Consider the following 25,223-nt stretch of genomic DNA (forward strand, 5'->3'; position numbering starts at 1 on the left):
ACATCTCTTGTAAGTGTGCAAGAAATTTATAAAATAACGTCTTGATTTGAAATTTTAAATCTGTAGATTTTCACTCGAAAAATAAAATCTGGAAATTTTACATTGAGTTTCAAGCAATTTTCATGATCAGTGCGCCTTCTATACTCACAAGAATTGAAATTGGTCTATATGGAGCCATTACCAAATGGACCGATAAAAACTTAATCCGATACACGTTTTTGTGAGCCTTAAATACGAGAATATTTACAATTTCAGGCAAATCGGATAAAAACTACGGTTTCTAGAAACCTAAGGAGTTAAATCGGGAAATCGTTCTTATGGGGGCTATACTAAAATACGGACCGATACTAACCGTTTTCGGCACACCCCTTTATGGCCCAAAAATACCTCTAGATTTCCAATTTCAGCCAAATTGGATAAAAACTACGGTTTCTATAAGCCCAAGAATTAAAATCGGGAGGTCGTTATGGGGTTATACCAAAACATGGACCGACACTCACCATTTTTGGCACACCTCTTCAAGGTCCCAAAATATCTCTAGATTTTCAATTTCGCGCAAATTGGATGAAAACTACGGTTTCTATAAGCGAAAGACCCCAAATCGGGAGGTCGGTTTATATGGGGGCTATACCAAACCATGGACCGACACTCACCATTTTTGGCACACCTCTTCAAGGTCCCAAAATACCTCTAGATTTTCCATTTCGCGCAAATTGGATGAAAACTACGGTTTCTATAAGCGAAAGACCCCAAATCGGGAGGTCGGTTTATATGGGGGCTATACCAAAACATGGCCCGATATAGCCCATATTCGAACTTGATCTGCGCGCAGACAAAAGACGATTCTGTGCCAAATTTCAGGACGATAGCTCTATTATTGAATGCTGTAGCGTGATTACAACAGACAGACAGACAGACAGACGGACAGACGGACATGCTTATATCGTCTTAGAATTTCTCCCTGATCAAGAATATATATACTTTATATAGTCGGAAATCGATATTTCGATGCGTTACAAACGGAATGACAAACTTATTATACCCCGTCACCATTCTATGGTGTTGGGTATAAAAAGGCCGATTAAATACGTATATAATTAAGTTTAAGGTTTCTATAGAAATAAAATTTTGATAAAATAAAATTTTGACAACATTTTCTATAGAAGTAAAATTTTGACAAAATTTTCTATAGAAATAAAATTTGGAAAAAATTTTCTATAGAAATAAAATTTGGAAAAAAATTTTCTATAGAAATAAAATTTTGTCAAAATTTTCTATAGAAATAAAATTTTGACAAAATTTTCTATAGAAATACAATTTTGACAAAATTTTCTATAGAAATAACATTTTGACAATGTTTTCTATAAAAATAAAATTTTGGTAGATTATTTTTGGCTCGAGTGGCAACTATGATTATGAACCGATATGTAACCAATTTTTGTGCGATTGGGGATCGGCTATATATAACTATAGACCGATATGGACCAATTTTGCCATGGTTATTAGCGGCCTTATACTAACACCACGTTGCAAATTTCAACCGGATCGGATGAATTTTGCTCCTCCAAGAGGCTCCGGAGATCAAATGTGGAGAACATGGTTGTTAGAGACCATATACTAACACCATGTACCAAATTTCAGCCGGATCGGATGCAATTTGCTTCTCTTAGAGCAATCGCAAGCCAAATTTGGGGGTCCGTTTATATGGGGGCTATACGTTAAAGTGGACCGATATGGACCAATTTTTGCATGGTTATTAGAGACCATATACTAACACCATGTACCAAATTTCAGCTGGATCGGATGCAATTTGCTTCTCTTAGAGCAATCGCAAGCCAAATTTGGGGGTCGGCTTATATGGGGGCTATACGTTAAAGTGGACCGATATGTACCAATTTTTGCATGGTTGTTAGAGACCATATACTAACACCATGTACCAAATTTCAGCCTGATCGGATGAAATTTGCTTCTTTTAGAGCAATCGCAAGCCTAATTTGGGGGTCCGTTTATATGGGGGCTATACGTAAAAATGGACCGATATGGACCAATTTTTGCATGGTTGTTAGAGATCATATACTAACACCATGTACCAAATTTCAGCCGGATCGGACGAAATTTGCTTCTCTTAGAGCAATCGCAAGTCAAATTTGGGGGTCCGTTTATATGGGGGCTATACGTAAAAGTGGACCGAAATGGCCCATTTGCAATACCATCCGACCTACATCAATAACAACTACTTGTGCCAAGTTTCAAGTCGATAGCTTGTTTCGTTCGGAAGTTAGCGTGATTTCAACAGACGGACGGACGGACATGCTCAGATCGACTCAGAATTTCACCACGACCCAGAATATATATACTTTATGGGGTCTTAGAGCAATATTTTGATCTGTTACAAACGGAATGACAAAGTTAATATACCCCCCATCCTATGGTGGAGGGTATAAAAATAATTCTGCTGTCTCTGCAAAATTTCACGTAAATGGGAGAATAGTTTTGGCCTCCTGCTCATATGGGTGTAAATCGGGCGAAAGATATATATGGTAGCTATATCTAAATCTGAAGCGATTTCAACCAAATTTGACACACTTAGCGATACTATTAAACGTACTCCTTATGCAAAATTTAAAGCAACTCAGGCCAAAACTCTGGCTTTTGAAGTCATATAAGTGCAAATCGGACGAAAGATATATATGGGAGCTATATCAAAATCTGAAGTGATTTGAACCAAATTTGGCATGCTTAACGATACTATTAAACGTACTCCTACTGGAAAATTTGAAGCAAATCAGGTCAAACCTCTGGCTTTTGTGGCCATATTAGTCGAAATCGGACGAAAGATATATATGGGAGCTATATCTAAATCTGAACCGATTTGGCTGATATTTTGCATATCTTACTACTTGGAGCCTTATTTAAAACTCAACCGTTCTGTGGAAAGTCTTGCATTACAGTGTGTAGGATATGACTTAGAAATGGGGAAATCATCACAGAATTTTGTGTAATGTGTGGGAATTTGGCCATATTTGTATAAACCGGCAGAATAAATATAGGGAGGCTTTATCTAATTCTGAACCAAATTAGATCAAACTTGACACACTTAAATATCATATTAAATATATTCTCCGTGGAAACTATGCAGTCAATTGGAGGAAAATCCCATTGAAAATGGGTCTAAAATATGAAATAGTCTACCTTATTTTCCCAATTTGATAAAATACTGTTCTCTGAAGGGGAAAAATACGGTGGAAGCAAAAACTTGGCTTGATAATGAGTTTCCGGACTCTGTCCCAGGGAAATCAACAATAATTGATTGGTATGCAAAATTCAAGCGTGGTGAAATGAGCACGGAGGACGGTGAACGCAGTGGACGCCCGAAAGAGGTGGTTATCGACGAAGACATCAAAAAAATCCACAAAATGATTTTGAATGACCGTAAAATGAAGTTGATCGAGATAGCAGAGGTTTTAAAGATACAAAAGGAACGTGTTGGTCATATCCTTCATCAATATTTGGATGTGCGGAAGCTCTGTGCAAAATGGGTGCCGTGCGAGCTCACATTTGACGTGTTGATGATTCTGAGCGGTGTTTGCAGCTGTTAACTCGTAATACACCCGAGTTTTTCCGTCGATATGTGACAATGGACGAAACATGGCTCCATCACTACACTCCTGAGTCCAATCGACAGTCGGCTGAGTGGACAGCGACCGGTGAACCGTCTCCGAAGCGTGGAAAGACTCAAAAGTCCGCTAGCAAAGGAATGGCCTCTGGTTTTTGGGATGTACATGGAATAATTTTTATCGATTATCTTGAGAAGGGACCAAACCATCAACAGTGACTATTATATGGCGTTATTGGAGCGTTTGAAAGTCGAAATCGCGACAAAACGGCCCCATATGAAGAAGAAAAAAGTTTTGTTCCACTAAGAGGGAAAAATTTGGCTGCAATGAAGAGATGATTGCCGAAACTGAGGCGTATTTTGAGGCAAAACCGAAGGACTACTACCAAAATGGTATCAAAAAATTGGAAGGTCGTTATAATCGTTGTATCGCTTTTGAAAGGAACTATGTTGAATAATAAAAACTAATTTTGACAAAACAAGTATAAACAGCACTAAGTTCGGCCGGGCCGAATCTTAAATACCCACCACCATGAACCAAATATTAGGGTTTCCTTTGAAATTTCAGGAGGGCTTGAGGACTTGAGGACACTTCCCGAAGATAAATTTAAAGATTTCACCTATGACGACTATATCAGATTCTGGATTTATAAGAACCATTTTTGTTTGAGTTTTAGAGGAATCACTAACATCTTGTAAGTGTGCAAGAAAATTATAAAATAAGGTCTTGATTTGAAATCTTAAATCTGTAGAAGTAAAATCTGGAAATTTTACATTGAGTTTCAAGCAATTTTCATGATCAGTGCGCCCTCTACACCCTCAAGAAGTGAAGTCGGTCTATATGAAGGCATTACCAAATGGACCGATAAAAACTTAATCCGATACACGTTTTTGTGAGCCTAAAATACCAGAATATTTACAATTTCAAGCAAATCAGATAAAAACTACGGTTTATAGAATCCCAAGGAGTTAAATCGGGAGATCGTTCTTATGGGGGCTATACTAAAATATGGACCGATACTCACCGTTTTCGGCACACCTCTTTATGACCCGAAAATACCTCTAGATTTCCAATTTCAGGCAAATAGGATAAAAACTTCGGATTCTAGAAACCCAAGGAGTTAAATCGGGAGATCGTTCTTATGGGGGCTATACTAAAATATGGACCGATACTCACCATTTTCGGCACACCTCTTTATGACCCGAAAATACCTCTAGATTTCCAATTGCAGGCAAATAGGATAAAAACTTCGGATTCTAGAAGCCCAAGAAGTAAAATCGGGAAATCGGTCTATATGTGGGCTATACCAAAATATGGACCGATACTCACCATTTTCGGCACACCTCTTTATGGTCCTAAAATACCTCTACAATTCCAATTTCAGACAAATTGGATAAAAACTACGGTTTCTATAAGCCCAAGACCCCAAATCGGGAGGTCGTTTTATATGGGGGGCCATACCAAAACATGGACCGATACTCACAATTTTTGCCACACGTATTTGTAGTCCTACAATACTTCTAGATTTCCAATTTCAGGTAAATTGAATAAAAACTGCGGTTTCTATAAGCCCAAGAAGTAAAATCGGGAGATCGGTCTATATGGGGGCTATACCAAAACATGGACCAATACTCACCATTTTTGGCACACCTCTTTATGGGCATAAAATACCTCTAGATTTCAACTTTCAGGCAAATTGGATAAAAACTACGATTTCTATAAGCCCAAGACCCCAAATCGGGAGGTCGGTTTATATAGGGACTATATCAAAACCTGGACCGATATAGCCCATCTTCGAACTTGACCTGCCTGCAGACAAAAGACGAATTTGTACAAAATTTCAGAACGATTGCTTCATTATTGAGGACTGTAGCGTGATTACAACAGACAGACGGACAGACGGACATCGTTATATCGTCTTAGAATTTCTCCCTGATCAAGAATATATATACTTTATATAGTCGAAAATCGATATTTCTATGTGTTACAAACGGAATGACAAACTTATTATACCCCCGTCACCATTCTATGGTGGTGGGTATAAAAATCGGTTTTTTAAAACAGACCAAAGTACGGTAGAGCCACTTTCGTGCAGCGTGTGTAGCTATTGCCGACCATGTCGGTTCTTTGTTTAAAAAAAACTCACACTTTCCGCCGGGTTTGGAAAAAGTGCGGTTTTTAAAGCCGACTTTAAAAAATCGACTTTTTGATCATTCTACATAGCACTATTTTTGTAGGTTACTTGTTAAAAACCCGTCTACGAGGTTTTGAAAAAATCCGGTTTTTTAAACCAACTTACAAAAAAAAAAAAAAAACAGGTTGGCTGATAAGTCCCCGGTCTGACACATAGATGGCGTCGCTAGCATTAAATGCATATTATTTTTATATAGTACCAACCTTCAAATGATTCGTGTAAAAATTTGACGTCTGTAAGTTAATTAGTTTGTGAGATAGAGCGTCTTTTGTGAAGCAACTTTTGTTATTGTGAAAAAAATGACACAATTTTAAAATTTTCGTCTACACACATTTGTATTTGAAACTCCGTACTTGATTTCATTTATATTCCAGAGAAGGTATCCGAGTCTTTAAACTAAACAAAAATGTTAAACAATCCGAAAATATTTAAATGAAGCAAAATTAAGATAGAAAAATTGAAAAATATCACAAGCATCTATCCACACAGAAAACTAAGGGATAAAGAAAGGACGGACGGACAGACGGACGGACGGACGGACTCTGAAAGTGTCAGAGATAGGAAAAATGCGTAACTCCGCCTACATTGTAGTGGCTGAGGATGATGATGATATTTTGTGCGCAGACGCTTATCAAAGCCACCAGAATAACAAACCACATCGTCAAAATGACAAACCAAATGGGGCATCCTTATAAGGATTAACAACAACTACAATATCGTGTATTCAGAAACACACACACACACACACAAAACTCCTCTGTCGTTCTCCTTGCTATGCTTAACTAGATACATTTTGGTGGTGGTTGTATTTACAAACACACACACACACACCTTTACATATCTCTGGTAAACCATAGATCTGTATATGTGATATAACATGGCATAAGATTCCAAGGAGTAGTGGGAGGAGTGAATTATTATCGAACCGAATCGTAACGACGCCATCTTAAAAGTGAAATGGATGATCCGCTACTGTCGACTTTTTAGTATGGGACAAGGGAACTCTTGCCTTCCTGGCCCTATGGAAGAATATGATGAACAACTAGTTTGTTGTCCCTTTGATATACACCATCACCACCACCAGTTGTAATACCAAAAAGATTGGCCAACATTTTGCGGTTAAGAGTCTGCTGCTAACTGCTATTGAGAGTTAACTCAAACTCGTGGGTCTAGAAACTGCAAAATATTCACATCCCATAGTGTCTGGTATGGAAAAACTTTATAGAGCAGCACAATTTTGAGATGAGGGAAGGGTGAACATTTGCAATTGAATCCTCTGCACCCACTCGTTGAGTTGTAGTATTGGAATGTTGTTCTCGTTGTCGTCGTCGTCGTCGTTATTGTCTTTCCCAACGAAGCTCCAGTCAAAATAAATAAACGAAGAAGTAGTAGTAGTACCAGGACATGTAAACGTCAGGACATTTTTAATCAAAATTTAAACCTTTAAGGGTCTGGTCGACAAAAAGCGCACGTAGTAGAAGAGAACACCTTCAACCGTCCCATTTAATAGGCGACATATATCCTTAAATACATCCTTAGTGGATGATAGCGCAAGTGTTTGTGTGTCTGTGAGAGAGTGTGCGAATGCGAATGTGAGTGTGCTCGAGTATCGGAACTTGAGATATTGTCTGCCACCAAGTGGTCATATCCCATCAGACACTGACGACAAGTCTACGGTTATACCACACATTCGTTGTTACCGCAATACGAAAAAGTTGGCCACTAGAGCTTGTTGCTTCAATGAGTTTCCTTTGCTTGACTGAGAATTTGGCAAGGACATAGAATCGAACCAGCAAACAAAACACAAAACTCAAGCCAATAATCGCTAGTCTCGGAATTCGGGTACATAGGACATTTTGTGAGTGTGTGTGTGTTTTTTGGATACCTATTCAAGCCAGGACTTCACTGACTCATACAAAGCAAAGAATTAAGCGGCCAGCAAAAATAGAAAAAAATCCCAAAACGACAAAATCGTCAACGACCATTTCCTTCTATACTCCTCCTTCGCTTTCCAGAGAGTTTGGACATTTTCAAGCGGAAATTATTGAAATTTTGTTTCGGTTTCGTTTTCGTCTATCTGTGACATTTATACCAGACCCATCAACCACAGGTTAACACCTTGAATTCACCTACGGCCCCACGTGTACTCGTGTCTCTCTGGTACTATCACGGTGTATGTGTTTGTGTGTTTTTTGAAAGTAGCAAAGTGACGCGTCTACAGGAACCCCTGCAAAAATAGTGCATACTTTAAAGGGCAAACAAACCTTTAGTTTCCTGTCCTTTGGTTGACTTCCGTTATTGTGTTTGTGTGTCCGTCGTGTTCGTCTATTGTTATATGGTCGTCGGTAGTGTTGACAAATTATCGGCACATCCGTTGCAAGTGAAAGTGTGTGGATTATTGTGTGTCTGAATAGATTTTCTGAGAGCGAAAGAGAGAATATTGAAAATACGCGCCAATCTAAAAAAATTCAAAAAAGAAAATACCTTAATATCAATAAATATAAAAAAAAAAAACAAAACAAAATTAATTTATGTTTATAAAAAAGCTAAATAAACTATTTAAATTTTTTGGAACTACCAAGTAAAGTTTCTCCACCTATTGGATATTATTCATCAACAAAATAAGGTGAGATAAACTAGTTAATAATCTGGAGGAATAGTTGCAAAATAAACAATGAAAAAAAAACCTACCCGGTTTCAAAGATGTTATCTTTACACTAAAAAATTTGGTATTGATTACAGGCCAAAGAAGAAGATAATTGAAGTATGGATTAAATTAAATTTTAGGTTTTGCGTACTTGGCTCTAGGAAACAAAAATGAATTTATTCGTTTTTTTTCAGCATTTTTCTTCATTTGCTATCAAAGTCCTTTAAAAACGTGTTAACGACAACTTAAATTTACAAATCCAGACTCGACTTCAAGTTACAATTGGGTTATGTTTCAAGTAGAAAACGTCTTTCAAATGAAGTATTGAAACAAGTATATACGGCCGTAAGTTCGGCCAGGCCGAAGCTTATGTACCCTCCACCATGGATTGCGTAGAAACTTCTACGAAAGACTGTCATCCACACTCGAAGTACTTGGGTTGTGGTATCTTAAAACTGGTTGTTAATGACCATATACTAGCACAATGTACCAAATTTCAACTCACTCGGATGAAATTTGCTCCTCCAAGAGGCTCCAAAACCAAATCTCGAGATCGGTTTATATGGGGCTATATATGATTATGGACTGATATGGACCACTTTTGGCAAGGTTGTTAAATATCATATACGATCACCACGTACCAAATTTCAAGCAGATCGGATGAATTTTGCTTCTCCAAAAGGCACCGGAGGTCAAATCTGGGGATTGGTTTATATGGGAACTATATATAATTATGGCCTGATAGGAACCAATTCCTGCATGGTTGTTGGTTACCATATACTAACATCACGTACTAAATTTCAACCAAATGGGAAGAATTTTGCTCTTCCAAGGGGCTCTGGAGGTCAAATCTGGCGATCGGTTTATATGGGGGCTATATATAATTATGGACCGATGTTCACCAATTTTTGCATGGTTGTTAAAGACCATATACTAACACCATGTACCAAATTTCAGCCAGATCGGATGAAATTTGCTTCTCTTAGAGGCCTCGCAAGCCAAATCTGGGGATCGGTTTATATGGGGGCTATATATAATTATGGACCGATGTGAACCAATTTTTGCATGGTTGTTAGAGACCATATACTAAAACCATGTACCAAATTTCAGCCGGATCGGATGAAAATTGCTTCTCTTAGAGGCCTCGCAAACCAAATCGGGGGATCGATTTATATGGGGGCTATATATAATTATGGACCTATGTCGACCAATTTTTACATGGTTGTTAGAGACCATATACTAACACCATGTACCAAATTTCAGCCGGATCGGATGAAATTTGCTTCTCTTAGAGGCCTCGCAAGCCAAATCGGGGGATCGGTTTATATGGGGGCTATATATAATTATGGACCTATGTCGACCAATTTTTACATGGTTGTTAGAGACCATATACTAACACCATGTACCAAATTTCAGCCGGATCGGATGAAATTTGCTTCTCTTAGAGGCCTCGCAAACCAAATCGGGGGATCGGTTTATATGGGGGCTATATATAATTATGGACCTACGTGGACCAATTTTTGCATGGTTGTTAGAGACCATATACTAACACCATGTACCAAATTTCAGCCGGATCGGATGAAATTTGCTTCTCTTAGAGGCCTCGCAAGCCAAATTTGGGGGTCCGTTTATGTGGGGGCTATACGTAAAAGTGGGCCGATATGGTCCATTTGCAATACCGTCCGACCTACATCAATAACAACTACTTGTGCCAAGTTTCAAGTCGATAGCTTGTTTCGTTCGGAAGTTAGCGTGATTTCAACATACGGACGGACGGACGGACGGACGGACGGACATGCTCACACGCTCACAAAAAATCGCTTCTGTAACATATACTCCCAAACATATGTTGCTTCAAGCATATATATTTTTGGGTATTGCCCAAACATTTATATGTTTGATCTCTTCCAATATATAATATGTTTGAAAGCATATTGGTCTAAACAATATATGTTTGGGTAGTCTAAGTTCCAAACATTTTGTATTTTTGCATCCAAATTCAATAATGTTGTCTTCCAAAAAACAATATGTTATTTTGTGAACATATAATATGTTTGGAAGCATTTTGCACCCAAAAATATTATATGCTTAAAAAAATTCTCCCAAACAATATTGTGCTCAAAATTTTATTTATTTATTTATATATTTACAATCATAATGAATTATGAAAATAAACAGGTAATATAGGTGCTAACAACATAGGTTTTCGACCTGAATGCTAAGAATTTTGTTTCTGCCCAATTTTATATTCCCCCACATCTTTCTCACTTCAACGAGATTTTTTAGTTCTTAGCACCTTTTTCTGTAATACAAACATTGTAGAAGAAATTATTCAATTGTATGATTTTATTTTATTTTAATTTTACCTTTTGCTGGACGGGGATTCGAACAGCGGACCACACAATTTGTAAGGATCAAAGAAGTAGCTGATCAATTGCCCAAGGGAAAATAAAAAAATAAAATGTTAATTTTGTAATAACAAGCAACAACCACCAACTTAATTCAATATCGCTCCAGGTTAAATAGCGCTCCAAGCTACTAAACACATATATGTTTATAGGCTATTTCTAAATTAATATATGTTTGCATTCAAGCATATTATATTTACAAACATTTTATGTCCCAAACATAATATGTTCTAACATATTAACATATATGTCCCAAACATGTTATGCTAGTTTATGAACATTATATGATTGCACTCAAAAATATTGTGTTTAAAAATTTGTGTTCCAAACATATAATGTTTATAGCCAAACATATGAAAAACAGTCATTTTCATCCGTGCAGATCGACTCAGAATTTCACCCCGACCCAGAATATATATACATTATGGGGTCTTAGAGCAATATTTCGATGTGTTACAAACGGAATGACAAAGTTAATATACCCCCCATCCTATGGTGGAGGGTATAAAAACATCTCCTATTTTTGAACGCTTTTTGGCTTTCTAGTCAAGATACAAAAAGTCAACAAATTGCAAGACGATTTCGATAATTTTGAAGAATTTCCCAGAGCTATTAAAGCCAAGTTGACCTTAGTCAAACAAAATTTTCTTTCATGCAAAGATACCTAGTTTTAAGACGTATAACATAACTATAAGGACAAAGCGACTTCATTGAAAAGTTTATCGTCGTGCACCATTGCTCATGACTGCTTCTGCTCCGTCTATCTTTAGACATATTTTCGTAATCACACTGAAAGAAAAGTTTGCTCGGTTCCAATGGTTGTCTCCTTACATTAATTTTAGTATTGTTTCCGAACCAAAGAAGCGTATAATTGAAGTAAGGATGTTTTTAAGACACAAGCATCCTTTAAATTTGAGTTTTTCGTATTACGGAATAAATTTGATTCTATTCGTTTTTATACCCACCACCATAGAATGGTGACGGGGGTATAATGAGTTTGTCATTCCGTTTGTAACACATCGAAATATCGATTTCTGACTATATAAAGTATATATATTCTTGATCAGGGAGAAATTCTAAGACGATATAACGATGTCCGTCTGTCGGTCTGTCCGTCTGTCTGTCTGTTGTAATCACGCTACAGTCTTCTGAAATTTTGCACAAACTCGTCATTTGTCTGCAGGCAGGTCAAGTTCGAAGATGGGCTATATCGGTCCAGGTTTTGATATAGTCCCCATATAAACCGACCTCCCGATTTGGGGTCTTGGGCTTATAGAAATCGTAGTTTTTATCCAATTTGCCTGAAATTTGAAATCTAGAGGTATTTTATGACCACAAATATGTGTGCCAAAAATTGTGAGTATCGGTCCATGTTTTGGTATAGCCCCCATATAGACCGATCTCCCGATTTTATTTCTTGGGCTTATCGAAACCGCAGTTTTTATTCAATTTACCTGAAATTGGAAATCTAGAGGTACTGTAGGACCACAAATACGTGTGCCAAAAATTGTGAGTATCGGTCCATGTTTTGGTATGGTCCCCATATAAAACGACCTCCCGATTTGGGGTCTTGGGCTTATAGAAACCGTAGTTTTTATCCAATTTGTCTGAAATTGGAAATCTAGAGGTATTTTAGGACAATAAAGAGGTGTGCCGAAAATGGTGAGTATCGGTCCATATTTTGGTATAGCCCCCATATAGACCGATTTCCCGATTTTACTTCTTGGGCTTCTAGAATCCGAAGTTTTTATCCTATTTGCCTGAAATTGGAAATCTAGAGGTATTTTCGGATCATAAAGAGGTGTGCCGAAAACGGTGAGTATCGGTCCATATTTTAGTATAGCCCCCATAAGAACGATCTCCCGATTTAACTCCTTGGGTTTCTAGAAGCCGTAATTTTTATTCAATTTACCTGAAATTGGAAATCTATAGGTATTGTAGGACCACAACTACGTGCGCCAAAAATTTTGAGTATCGGTCCATATTTTGGTATAGCCCCCATATAGACCGATCTCCCGATTTTACTTCGTGGACTTATAGAAACCGCAGTTTTTATTCAATTTACCTGAAATTGGAAATCTAGAGGTATTGTAGGACCACAAATACGTGTGCCAAAAATTGTAAGTATCGGCCCATGTTTTGGTATGGCCCCCATATAAAACGACCTCCCGATTTGGGGTCTTGGGCTTATAGAAAACGTAGTTTTTATCCAATTTGTCTGAAATTGGAAATCTAGAGGTATTTAGGACCATAAAGAGGTGTGCCGAAAATGGTGAGTATCGGTCCATATTTTGGTATAGCCCCCATATAGACCGATTTCCCGATTTTACTTCTTGGGCTTCTAGTATCCGAAGTTTTTATCCTATTTGCCTGAAATTGGAAATCTAGAGGTATTTTCGGGTCATAAAGAGGTGTGCCGAAAACGGTGAGTATCGGCCCATATTTTAGTATAGCCCCCATAAGAACGATCTCCCGATTTAACTCCTTGGGTTTCTAGAAACCGTAGTTTTTATCTGATTTGCCAGAAATTGTAAATATTCTGGTATTTTAGGCTCACAAAAACGTGTATCGGATTAGGTTTTTATCGGTCCATTTGGTAATGCCTCCATATAGACCGATTTCACTTCTTGAGAGTATAGAAGGCGCACTGATCATAAAAATTGCTTGAAACTCAATATAAAATTACCAGATTTTATATCTCGGGTGAAAATCTACAGATTTAAAATTTCAAATCAAGACGTTATTTTATAATTTTCTTGCACACTTTCAAGAGATGTTAATGATTCCTCTAAAACTCAAACAAAAATGGTTCTTATAAATCCAGAATCTGATATAGTCCTCATAGGTGAAATCTTTAAATTTATCTTCGGGAAGTGCCCTCAAGTCCTCAAGCCCTCCTGAATTTTCAAAGGAAACCCTAATATTTGGTTCATGGTGGTGGGTATTTAAGATTCGGCCCGACCGAACTTAGTGCTGTATATACTTGTTTTTTCTTCGTTTTTCCTTAAGTTTTATTCCAAATATGTCTTCAAGGGCAAAGTCCTTTTAAAACGTATTAACGAAAACTTAAATTTACAAATCCAGACTCGACTTCAAATAGAAATTATGCTATGTTTCAAGTTTAAAACGACTGTAAAATAAAGTTTTGATATACATTGAATGCATTTTAACATCACTCAACAAAAAGTGAACCCTATATTTCATTAAAACCGATTTAATTCCATTTTAGTTCATGGAATTATTACGTTTTACGTAAGTTTCCATGACTATAATAATTATTTACGTACGTCAGTTAAATTAACTAAACTAGTGGAAACAATTATACTTAATTGAAATTTAAAGATTAACTAATTTCGTGTCTCTAACAAAATATCTTAAAATTTGTAAATTTTACAAACAATGCGCCCATCTTGAACTTCGTATGGCACTGAGGACATTTCTGCAATTTTGAACTCCAATTTTTTCCATCAAACTATGAAATTTTCTTTAATATGTAAAACAAGTATATACGGTCGTAAGTTCGGCCAGGCCGAAACTTATGTATTTACCCTCCACCATGGATTGCGTAGAAACTTTTACTGAAGACTGTCATCCACAATCGACTTACTTGGGTTGCGGTATCACTTGCCGATGGCAAGGTATCTTAAAACTTTCTAACACCGTCTTCTAAATTGCAAGGTAGTCCATAACATATGTGGTATATATTTAACTAAAAAAGCCCGATTAAACACGTATATAATTAAGTTTGACAAAATTTTCTATAGAAATAAAATTTTGATAAAATTTTCAATAGAAATACAATTTTGACAATATTTCCTATAGAATAAATTTGGACAAAATTTTCTATAGAAATACAATTTTAACAAAATTTTCTATAGAAATAAAATTTTGTCAAAATTTTCTATAGAAATAAAATTTTATCAAAATTTTCTATAGAAATAAAATTTTGCCAACATTTTCTATAGAAATTAAATTTTTACAAAATTTTCTATAGAAATAACATTTTGACAAAATTTTCAATAGAAATAAAATTTTGACAAAATTTTCTATAGAAATAAAATTTTGTCAAAATTTTCTATAGAAATAAAATTTTGACAACATTTTCTATAGAAATAACATTTTGACAAAACTTTCAATAGCAATAAAATTTTGATAAAATTATCAATAGAATTAAACATTTTGACAACATTCTCTATAGAATTAAAATTTTGACAACATTTTCTATAGAAATTAAATTTTGCCAAAATTTTTTAAAATTTGACAAAATTTTCTATAGGAATAAAATTTTGACAAAATTTTCCATAAAAGTAAAATTTTCATAAAAATAAATTTTGGTAGATTATTTTTGGCTCGAGTGGCAAACATGATTATGAATCAATATGGACCAATTTTTGTGTGATTGGGGATCGGCTATATATAACTATAGACCTATATGGACCAATTTTTGCATAGTTGTTAGAGACCATATAACACCACGTACCAAATTTCAACCAAATCGGATGAATTTTACTTCTCCAAGAGGCTCCGGGGATCAAATCTGGGGAACAGTTTATATGGGGGCTATATATAATTATGGACCGATATGGACCAATTTTTGCATGGTTGTTAGAGACCATATCACACCACGTACCAAATTTCAACCGGATCGGATAAATTTTGCTCCTGCAAGAGGATCCGGAGGTCAAATCTGGGGATCGGTTTATATGGGGGCTATATATAATTATAGACCGATATGGACCAATTTTTGCGTGTTTGTTAGAAACCACATACTAACACCACGAAACCACATAGCCACTGTGGTGCAATGGTTAGCATGCCCGCCTTGCACACACAAGGTCGTGGGTTCGATTTCTGCTTCGACCGAACACCAAAAAGTTTTTCAGCGGTGGATTATCCCACCTCAGTAATGCTGGTGACATTTCTGAGGGTTTCAAAGCTTCTCTAAATGTTTTCACTGCAATGTCGAACGCCGTTCGGGCTCGGCTATAACAAGGAGGTCCTTTGTCATTGAGCATAACATGGAATCGGGCAGCACTCAGTGATAAGAGAGAAGTTCACCAATGTGGTATCACAATGGACTTAATAGTCTAAGTGAACCTGATACATCGGGCTACCACCTAACCTAACCTAACACCACGTTCCTAATTTCAACCGGATCGGATGAATAGTGCTCCTCCAAGAGGCTCCGGAGGACAAATCTGGGGATCGGTTTATATGGGGCCTATATATAAATATGGACCGATATCGACCAATTTTTGCATGGTCATTAAGACCATATACTAACATCATGTACCAAATTTCAACCGGAACGGATGAAATTTGTTTCTCTTAGAGGCTCTGCAAAACCAAATCGGGGGATCGTTTTATGTGGGGGCTATATATAATTATGGACCGATGTGGACCAATTTTTGCATGGTTGTTAGAGACCATATACTAACACCATGTATCGGATGAAATTTGTTTCTCTTAGAGGCTCTGCAAGCCAAATCGGGGGATGGGTTTATATGGGGGTTATATATAATTATGGACCGATATGAACCAATTTCTGCATGGGTGTTTGAGGCCATATATTAACACCACGTACCAAATTTCAACTGAATCAGATGGATTTTGGTGTTCCAAGAGGCTCCGGAGGTCAAATCTGGTGATCGGTCTATATGGGGTCTATATATAATTATGGACCGATATGGACCAATTTTTGCATGGTCATTAGAGACCATATATTAACACCATGTACCAAATTTCAGCCGGATCGGATGAAATTTGTTTCTCTTAGAGGCTCTGCAAGCCAAATCGGGGGATGGGTTTATATGGGGGCTATATATAATTATGAACCGATGTAGGCCAATTTTTGCATGGTTGTTAGAGACCATATACTAACACCATGTACCAAATTTCAGCCGGATCGGATGAAATTTGCTTCTCTTAGACACTCCGCAAGCTAAATCGAGGGATCGGTTTATATGGGGGCTATATATAATTATGGACCGATATGAACCAATTTTTGAATGGTTGTTAGAGACCATATACTAACACCATGTACCAAATTTCAGCCGGATCGGATGAAATTTGCTTCTCTTAGAGCAATCGCAAGCCAAATTTGGGGGTCCGTTTATATGGGGGCTAAATATACGTAAAAGTGGACCGATATGGCCCATTTGCAATACCATCCGACCTACATCAATAACAACTACTTGTGCCAAGTTTCAAGTCGATAGCTTATTTCGTTCGGAAGTTAGCATGATTTCAACAGACGGACGGACGGACATGCTCAGATCGACTCAGAATTTCACCACGACCCAGGATATATATACTTTATTGGGTCTTAGATCAATATTTCGATGTGTTACAAACGGAATGACAAAGTTAATATACCCCCCATCCTATGGTGGAGGGTATAAAAATATCCAAAGATGAATTTTAGAACTTTTGGGTTTGATTTGAAGCATTTTTATTTTTATTTATCCAACTTTATAATTGTTAATGCTTAGTTTACTTTAATTCAATTCATGTTGACTTTCAAATTTCAAAATATGTTTTTTTCAGAGGAGAAAATAAATTTTTCTACATTAAATTTGGATATATTAATATTTGGAGGGAGGGATAATTTTTCTATGAAAAGATGTCTCTCAAAATTTGTTGCTAAAAGCACAGAATTGGCATCACTGGTAAAGAACTAACGTCTTGATTTCTAGTTTCAAATCAATTGCACTTCACAGCACGAAGAAGCATCGATTTAATGGTAATTTAAGGTGGGTATTAAGTTCGAGTTTAGCCGCTAAAATCGCTAAAGTGAAAACTAAATAAAGTGAAAACTAAAGAAAATTTTCACAAAGTTTGTATTCCTAAAAATGGATTATTAAAGAAAAGTAATCGTGAAAAAATGACGATTTTAGCGGCTAAACTCGAACTTAATAGCCACCTTTATAATCAAAACTATTCATGGTACTTTTTTAGGATTCAACCCTTTAAATTATTAGATTCATCCATTCCATATGACCTACTGTACTTTCAAGTTGGCTTATCATCTTATCTTTAATAAAAACCCCATACTGACGTTTAACAGTGTATCCATCGGTGGACAAGTCATTAAAACCATTAACACGGTGATGATAATAAGCTTAGATTACATGCCGAACATATTTTCCTGGCCCACAAAAGGTCTAAAAAGATAAACACGAACAAATGAATACATAAATTGAAATTGTGGATGGGTTGGGGTGGCTGTGTGATATGAATGTAGAGGGGGCGGTCGGGCAGGCGTTACATATTCACTTACCAGTTGACATTATAATAAAGTGCCAGCACACGCCTGTCTTATCAGCTCGTAAAGTTTGCTATTTTAAGTGAATAATACGAGTATCTGTAAATGGTAGTGCGTACGGTAGTGCAATTAGATGTGAGTGTGTGTGTGCGTGCGTCTTTTAAATGGGATACGCAGCTTCCACTCAGTGTGCTTGTGGTTCGCATCTATTTAAACATATCTCTGTGTAATGAGTCTTCACAATGTGTTAAAAAGGGGATTTGGGCAGAGAGAAAGAGGGAGAAAGAGTCCCACAGACACAAATTTAGTCATTCACCAACAAAGAGCAGGAGAGTTGTTATTCGTTGTTCGCTGCCAATATTCTTAGTGTGGGGCGATGAGAGATGTACACGTTACGTATACGTAGTATAGAAGCTTTTGAGAACTCATACGTATTGTATACCACCAATCACTAGTTTGCTGATACTGATAATGGCTATGTGGTACAATGGGGTGGGTGGTGTATATTTGGTGAATATTGCCGCGCGTACCGGATGTCCTTGGCGGATGGCTTTGCGCGTGTTACATAACGAGATCCCATGAACCAGACGACGACTTACATTGTCTTTGATATCTCAAAACAAATACAACAACAACAACGGCAAATGAGAAAACTACAACAAAGCCATAGCGAATAAAGCAGAATTCACAAAAGCGAAAACCATAATGAAGAAGTGAACAAGCTTTCATTATGCATACGGGGGGATACTAACACAAGGACACACACACAAATACATACTCACTCACTGTACATACATAATATAAATGTTTTTAATGTTTCTTTTTGGATGAGCCCGTTGTTGTTGTCGTTTGTATTTAAAACTGATTTAATCTTCAGATATACAATATTTTTGTTGTTGTTCTTTTACTAATTATCATCGACGTGTATGAACGTCAGACCGTAATGAATGAGCGTATGTTAGTTCATTAATACAATACACTCATAAAACGAGATTCTTGAAGTCGTTGTTGTTTTTGTTGTTGTTGATTTTTATGATGATATACTCAACATACATACGTTTCCGAGTTGATTTAATGGTTTGTAATTTTGTCATTACGATACTTTGGGGCGTTTAAAAAGGGAGGACTAACAACAAAGTAGGCGGAATAAAATTGAGATTCGAAAAGATATTATGCACAGTGGAACCAATCGGATGACTGATATGTAATGCATCAAAATAAAGGGCTATATTTTTTTGTTTTTTGTTCAAAACAATAACAACTCCAGAAATGATCTGAAAAGCGATGGTCGCACACACACACAGAAGAAACATGATTGTCACAATCATATTCCAAGAGCAAAATAATGTGATAGGAGCTATTTTTGCGGCGACCATGTAACATTTTCACCTGCAATCATGTTGACTCAGTGAACATAGTTCTAAGAAAAATTAAATTGTCCTCGTCTAAAATGTTATTATATTGATAAAAAGAATTTTGTTTGAATCAAAAGACAATACGAGGGCGGTTCGGAAACTTCTTAGCCTATCAATGAAAGAGAATAGTTAGTTTTTCAAAAATATTTTTATTTTTCAACATAATCTCCTGAAACTTCAATACACTTAGTCCGACGCTTTTCTAGCAATTCTATCCCTTGATTAAATTAGTTTTCCTCAAGGTCTTCAAAATAGTTGTTTACAACTGTAATTGCATCTTCATTTGATGTAAAACGCTTGCAAGCAAGGAATTTTTTTCGATTTGGGACCAAGTAAAAGTCGCTGGGAGCTAAATCAGGAGAATAAGGTGGGTGGTCAAGCAACTTGTAATTTAATTCGTTGATTTTAGCCATTGTTAAAACACTCTTGTGCGCTGGTGCGTTGTTTTGATGAAAAATTATTTTTTTGCGTTGTAAGCCAGAACGTTTTTCTCGAATTTGTACATTTAATTGATCCAAAAGGTTGCAATAGTACTGTGAATTTATTGTTTTACCCTTTGGCAGATAGTAAATCAATAAAATACCTTTGAAGTCCGAAAAACCATTGCCATAACCTTACCAGCCGATTGAATTGTTTTTACCTTCTTTGGGACACTTCATCCAGCTTTAGTTCATTGTTTGGATTGTTCTTTTGTCTCTGGAGCAGCGTTCCCAATTTAGCTTTTTTCCCGCTAGATTTGGCTTTTTTAAAAACGTTTAGCGGGAAAAAAATGCATTTAGCTTTTAGCTTTTTTTCTGGCTTTTTTTCATGACCCTTTTAGCTTAGGAACTTTTCTCGTCGTCGAAAACAGGACGCCACTTGAGAAAAGAAAACACAAAATTAACTTTAATTTAATTTGTTTATTTGTTTAATTCCTTGTTTATTTGTATTTATAATGTCGTGCAAGCAAACATTACATATTTTTATACACTCTATTTTGATGCGATTTCAACAATAATAAGTAATCATTCCATATTTACGTCATTCAAAAGCAGACATCATGTAACTGCAAATAATAGTAAATGATGCAATATAGATAATTCAGAACAATAACAGACATATTTTTTCAAGTACACTTCCCTTCTTGTATGCTCACATAAACTTACGTGCCACTTTTGAATAAATAAATTAACACAAAACACAATAATTCCCTATCATCCGTCCATTCCAAGCCACCATCAAGACACGCGCAAAATGAAAATCGTGTGTACCTGCGCAATGCTTTTATAAAATTCTTTTCGCTACAAAACAAGTTGAAAAATTAAATGGTCATGAAAAAATGTACATGGTTTTTATGGCCATGTTATGGTTCTAGACATATCTATATGTAACCTATAAAACAAAAAACTTTTTCCCTGCAAAAAAGTCAAAAAAAAAAAATAATGGTCACCCAGCAAAAAATTTTTGAAGTTCTTCTAAAGGCACAACTTTAAAAGCACTTCCAAAAGATGCACTCCCAATAATGTTCTTTATTTTAACTACCCAGGGCATTAGCGTAGCTAGACAATTTTCCTAGGGGGGGCTATAGCCCCCCTAGCTAAAAATTTATAGACTGAACTTATAGGTTCAATTAATGTTTTATTTCATAAAATTGAATAAAAAATTAGACATCAAAATAACTCGTCAATTAATTTATAATAAAGCAACTAAAAGTAGTTCCATACTTTTCCCAGCAAACAAATTGTGAGTTGTTCTAAAGGCACAACTTTAAAAGTACTTCCAAAAATGTCCTCAATTATTTTAACTACACAGGAAGTTTTCTTACTTGATTTTTTTCATATTTTAATGTGTAATTTTTTGTTTTCCTTTTTTTTTAAATAGTTTAAAAAAAGAGTAAGAATAAATAAATTGGTACAAATTATTCAAATTTTGCCACAAAACTGCTAAATCCATTATAGAAAAATCGATAATTTTGGAAATTGTTCGAGGAAAAACGTTTCATACAAGCGTCAGAATGCATTAAAAATCATAAAAACAATATAAAAATTATTTATTTGGGAAAATATCACAAAATTTTTTAGTTCACATTCAAAACACTGAATTCGGATCTCACCTTACCACTGAATTCGGATCGCAACGACTGTTGAAACGGTGGACTTTTGTCCTACGACAAGTTCATATTACATTCATTGCTTCTCCGCCAATTTTGCACCATTTCTAGACCCAAAAAGAACATTTTCACTACTTTTTGGCGACGCTTTTTCAAAGCATTATTAAGACATTAATTTATGAAAAATAGTTTTAATATCAATTACTATTTTTTTAATTAAATTGACTAAACTAAATCAATCATAAGTTCAACCACAGCTTTATTTCATAAATATCTGACTTCAAACATTGCCATCGGCAACTGCTACCACAACCCTAGTAATTCGATTGTTCATGAAAGTCTTTAGCGGAACTTTGTGCGATTGTATATACGTGTTTAATTGTTAAAAAAAAAAATTAAAAAAACTATTGACATTTATTGAAAAATGGAAAATCATAAATAGAGTTTCAAATTCTGGGGGGGGGCTAAAATTTTTCTGGGGGGGTCTAAGCCCCCTCCCCAGAGGCCTTCCTACGCTTATGCCAGGGAGTTCTTTTAATTCAATTTTTTATATCTTGGTTTTTTCATACTTTTGATGGGTAATTTTAACTTTTTTTTGTTTCAAATAGGTTAAAATCAGACTTCCGTCCTATGACAAGACCGACCCTGTAAAGGTCTCAAATTCTATCATTTAAATGATAGAACATGTTTGCGGCATTTGAGAACCATTTAAATGCTTATTGCCAGCATACATTTTTCTAGAAAACTCTTTTCACAAAGATAAAATACATAGTTTTCGCGACAATTACATGCAAACATATTTTTCCTGTGCGTGCAGAAAAACAGCATGCATGCCCGGTTCCAAAGATTTTGAATTTGCACTAATTATTTTGCTATTGGTTTCGAGCCAAAGAAGCGGAGAATTGAATAAAGAATACTTTTAAAGCAAAATTTTAAATTTGAGTTTTAAGTACTCGATTCTATTGGTATTGTGAATTCAACCGAGGTCGTACTTCACTCCAAGACGAATTTGCTTGTCCAAAATCAGTTGTTGTTCCGGAATCCATTGATGCTGTCATGTGAGCGTGTGTATGCGTATGATCCTGAAAGTGAGCAGCAGTCGACTGTATGGGTGCTTCAAGTTGAACCAAACCCTAAGTAAACTAGACTTGTCGTAATCGTACCACTAGAACAGTCAATTCTTCTCCACGACAATGCGAGCTCTCAAACGACTCCATGTTTGACTACTCAAAGCATCGATTTGATGGCTCATCAGTCGTATAGTCCTGACTTGGCACCGAATGACTTCTTTTACTCCCGTACATAAAAAATAAAATGAGAGGTCAACGTTTTTCAACACCTGAGGAAGCATGCGTTTGAAGCAAAAGTACCTCTGTAAAATAAATATATGTGCAAAAATAGTTTCATATCTCATTTGGACGAAAATAATGGTTCTTAACTTTTTATACCCTCCACCATAGGATGGGGGTATATTAACATTGTCATTCCGTTTGTAACACATCGAAATATTGTTCTAAGACCCCATAAATTCTGAGTCGATCTGAGCATATCCGTCCGTCTGATCGTCCGTCTGTTGAAACCACGCTAACTTCCGAACAAAACAAGCTATCGACTTGAAACTTGGCACAAGTAGTTGTTATTGATGTAGGTCGAATGGTATTGCAAATGGGCCATATCGGTCCACTTTTACGTATAGCCCCCATATAAACGAACCCCCAAATTTGGCTTGCGGATCCTCTAAGAGAAGTAAATTTCATCCGTTCCTGCTGAAATTTGGTACATGGTGTTAGTATATGGTCTCTAACAACCATGCAAAAATTGGTCCACATCGGTCCATAATTATATATAGCCCCCATATAGACCGATCCCCCGATTTGGCTTATGGAGCCTCTAAGAGAAGCAAATTTTATCCGATCCGGCTGAAATTTGGTACATGGTGTTTGTATATGATCTCTAATGACCATACAAAAATTGGGCCACATCGGTCAATAATTATATATAGCCCCCATATGAACCGATCCCCTGATTTGGATTGCTGAGGCTCAAAGCGAAGCAAATTTTATCCGATCCGGCTGAAATTTGGTACATGGTGTTTGTATATGATCTCTAATGACCATGCAAAAATTGGGCCACATCGGTCTATAATTATATATAGCCCCCATATGAACCGATCGCCAGATTTGACCTCCAAAGCCTCTTGGAAGACCTAAATTCCTTTAATTCAGTTGAAATTTGGTACGTGGTGTTAATATATGGCCTCAAACACCCATGCAAAAATTGGTCGAAATCGGTCCATAATTATATATAGGCCCCATATAAAACGATCCCCAGATTTGTCCTCCGGAGCCCCTTGGAAGAGCAAAATTCATCCGATTCGGTTGAAATTTGGTACTTGATGTTAGTATATGGTATCCAACAACCATGCAGGAATTGGTTCATATCAGTCCATAATTATATATGGCCCCCATATAAACCGATCCCAGGTTTGACCTCCGGTGCCTTTTGGAGAAGCAAATTTCATCCGATCTGGTTGAAATTTGCTACGTGGTGGTTGTATATGATATTTAACAACCATGCCAAAAGTGGTAGATTGTGGGTGAGTTACATTTATGTTACATTTTATGTATTTAGAAGAAATTTAGTGAAAATTCTTAATCTTTAGTGAAAAATGCCTCGAGGAAGTGAACTTTCAGAGGAAGAACGCGGAAAAATCATCGGAATGGACCTAGCTGGCAAAAAAATTGGAGAAATTGCATCGGCGACAAATCGACACCGCAATACGATTAGCAATTTTTTAAAAAAATCCCACAAACAATGGTTGTGCTAAACGCAGTGTGCGCGATTTCCAACCGTTGACCAAAGGACAAAGCGACAAATTCGCCAACTTGCTGTCAATGAAAATATGAGTTGCAGAGAAATAAAAGTAGAATTGGGTCTGAATGTGACTAGACAACGAATTCAGCAAATTATCAATCACGATATAGGACAAAAATACGAAAATAAAATTCCTAAACCGCGGTTAACTCAACACCATACAAATGCTCGTATTTCTTTTGCTGAAAAAAAAAACAAGTTTTGGGACGAAAAGTTCAAAACAAGAAATTCAATTTGGATGGATGACCATCACAAATATTGGTACCCTCGTTAAACTTGCCATAAACGCACCCACGGGGGTGAATCTCTTATGGTATGGGCAGCTTTTGGAGCACGAGGAAAATCTAAAATATGTTTTGTCTCCACTAAAATGAACGCAGATATATATGTCGATTTATTGGAGAACAATTTAATAGATTTTGCAGATGAGTTATATGGTGAAGTTTGGACTTTCCAACAAGATAATGCTCCCATCCATGAATGCATGCATCACAAAAAACTTTTTTAAGTCTCGTGTTATACCTTTGCTGGACTGGCCAACGCTAAGCCCCGATCTAAATCATATAGAAGATCTCTGGGGCATATTATCCGCTAAGGTATTTGCGAAGTCCAAGCAATATACAACATCCAAAGAACTGAAATCTGCAATTATGGCGGAATGGGAAAAAATCGATATGGCATCTCTGAAAACTTGGTATGTTCTATGCCTCACCGA

Source organism: Haematobia irritans, chromosome 4 (assembly GCF_050003625.1).
Source record: "Haematobia irritans isolate KBUSLIRL chromosome 4, ASM5000362v1, whole genome shotgun sequence".
Lineage (NCBI taxonomy): Eukaryota > Metazoa > Arthropoda > Insecta > Diptera > Muscidae > Haematobia > Haematobia irritans.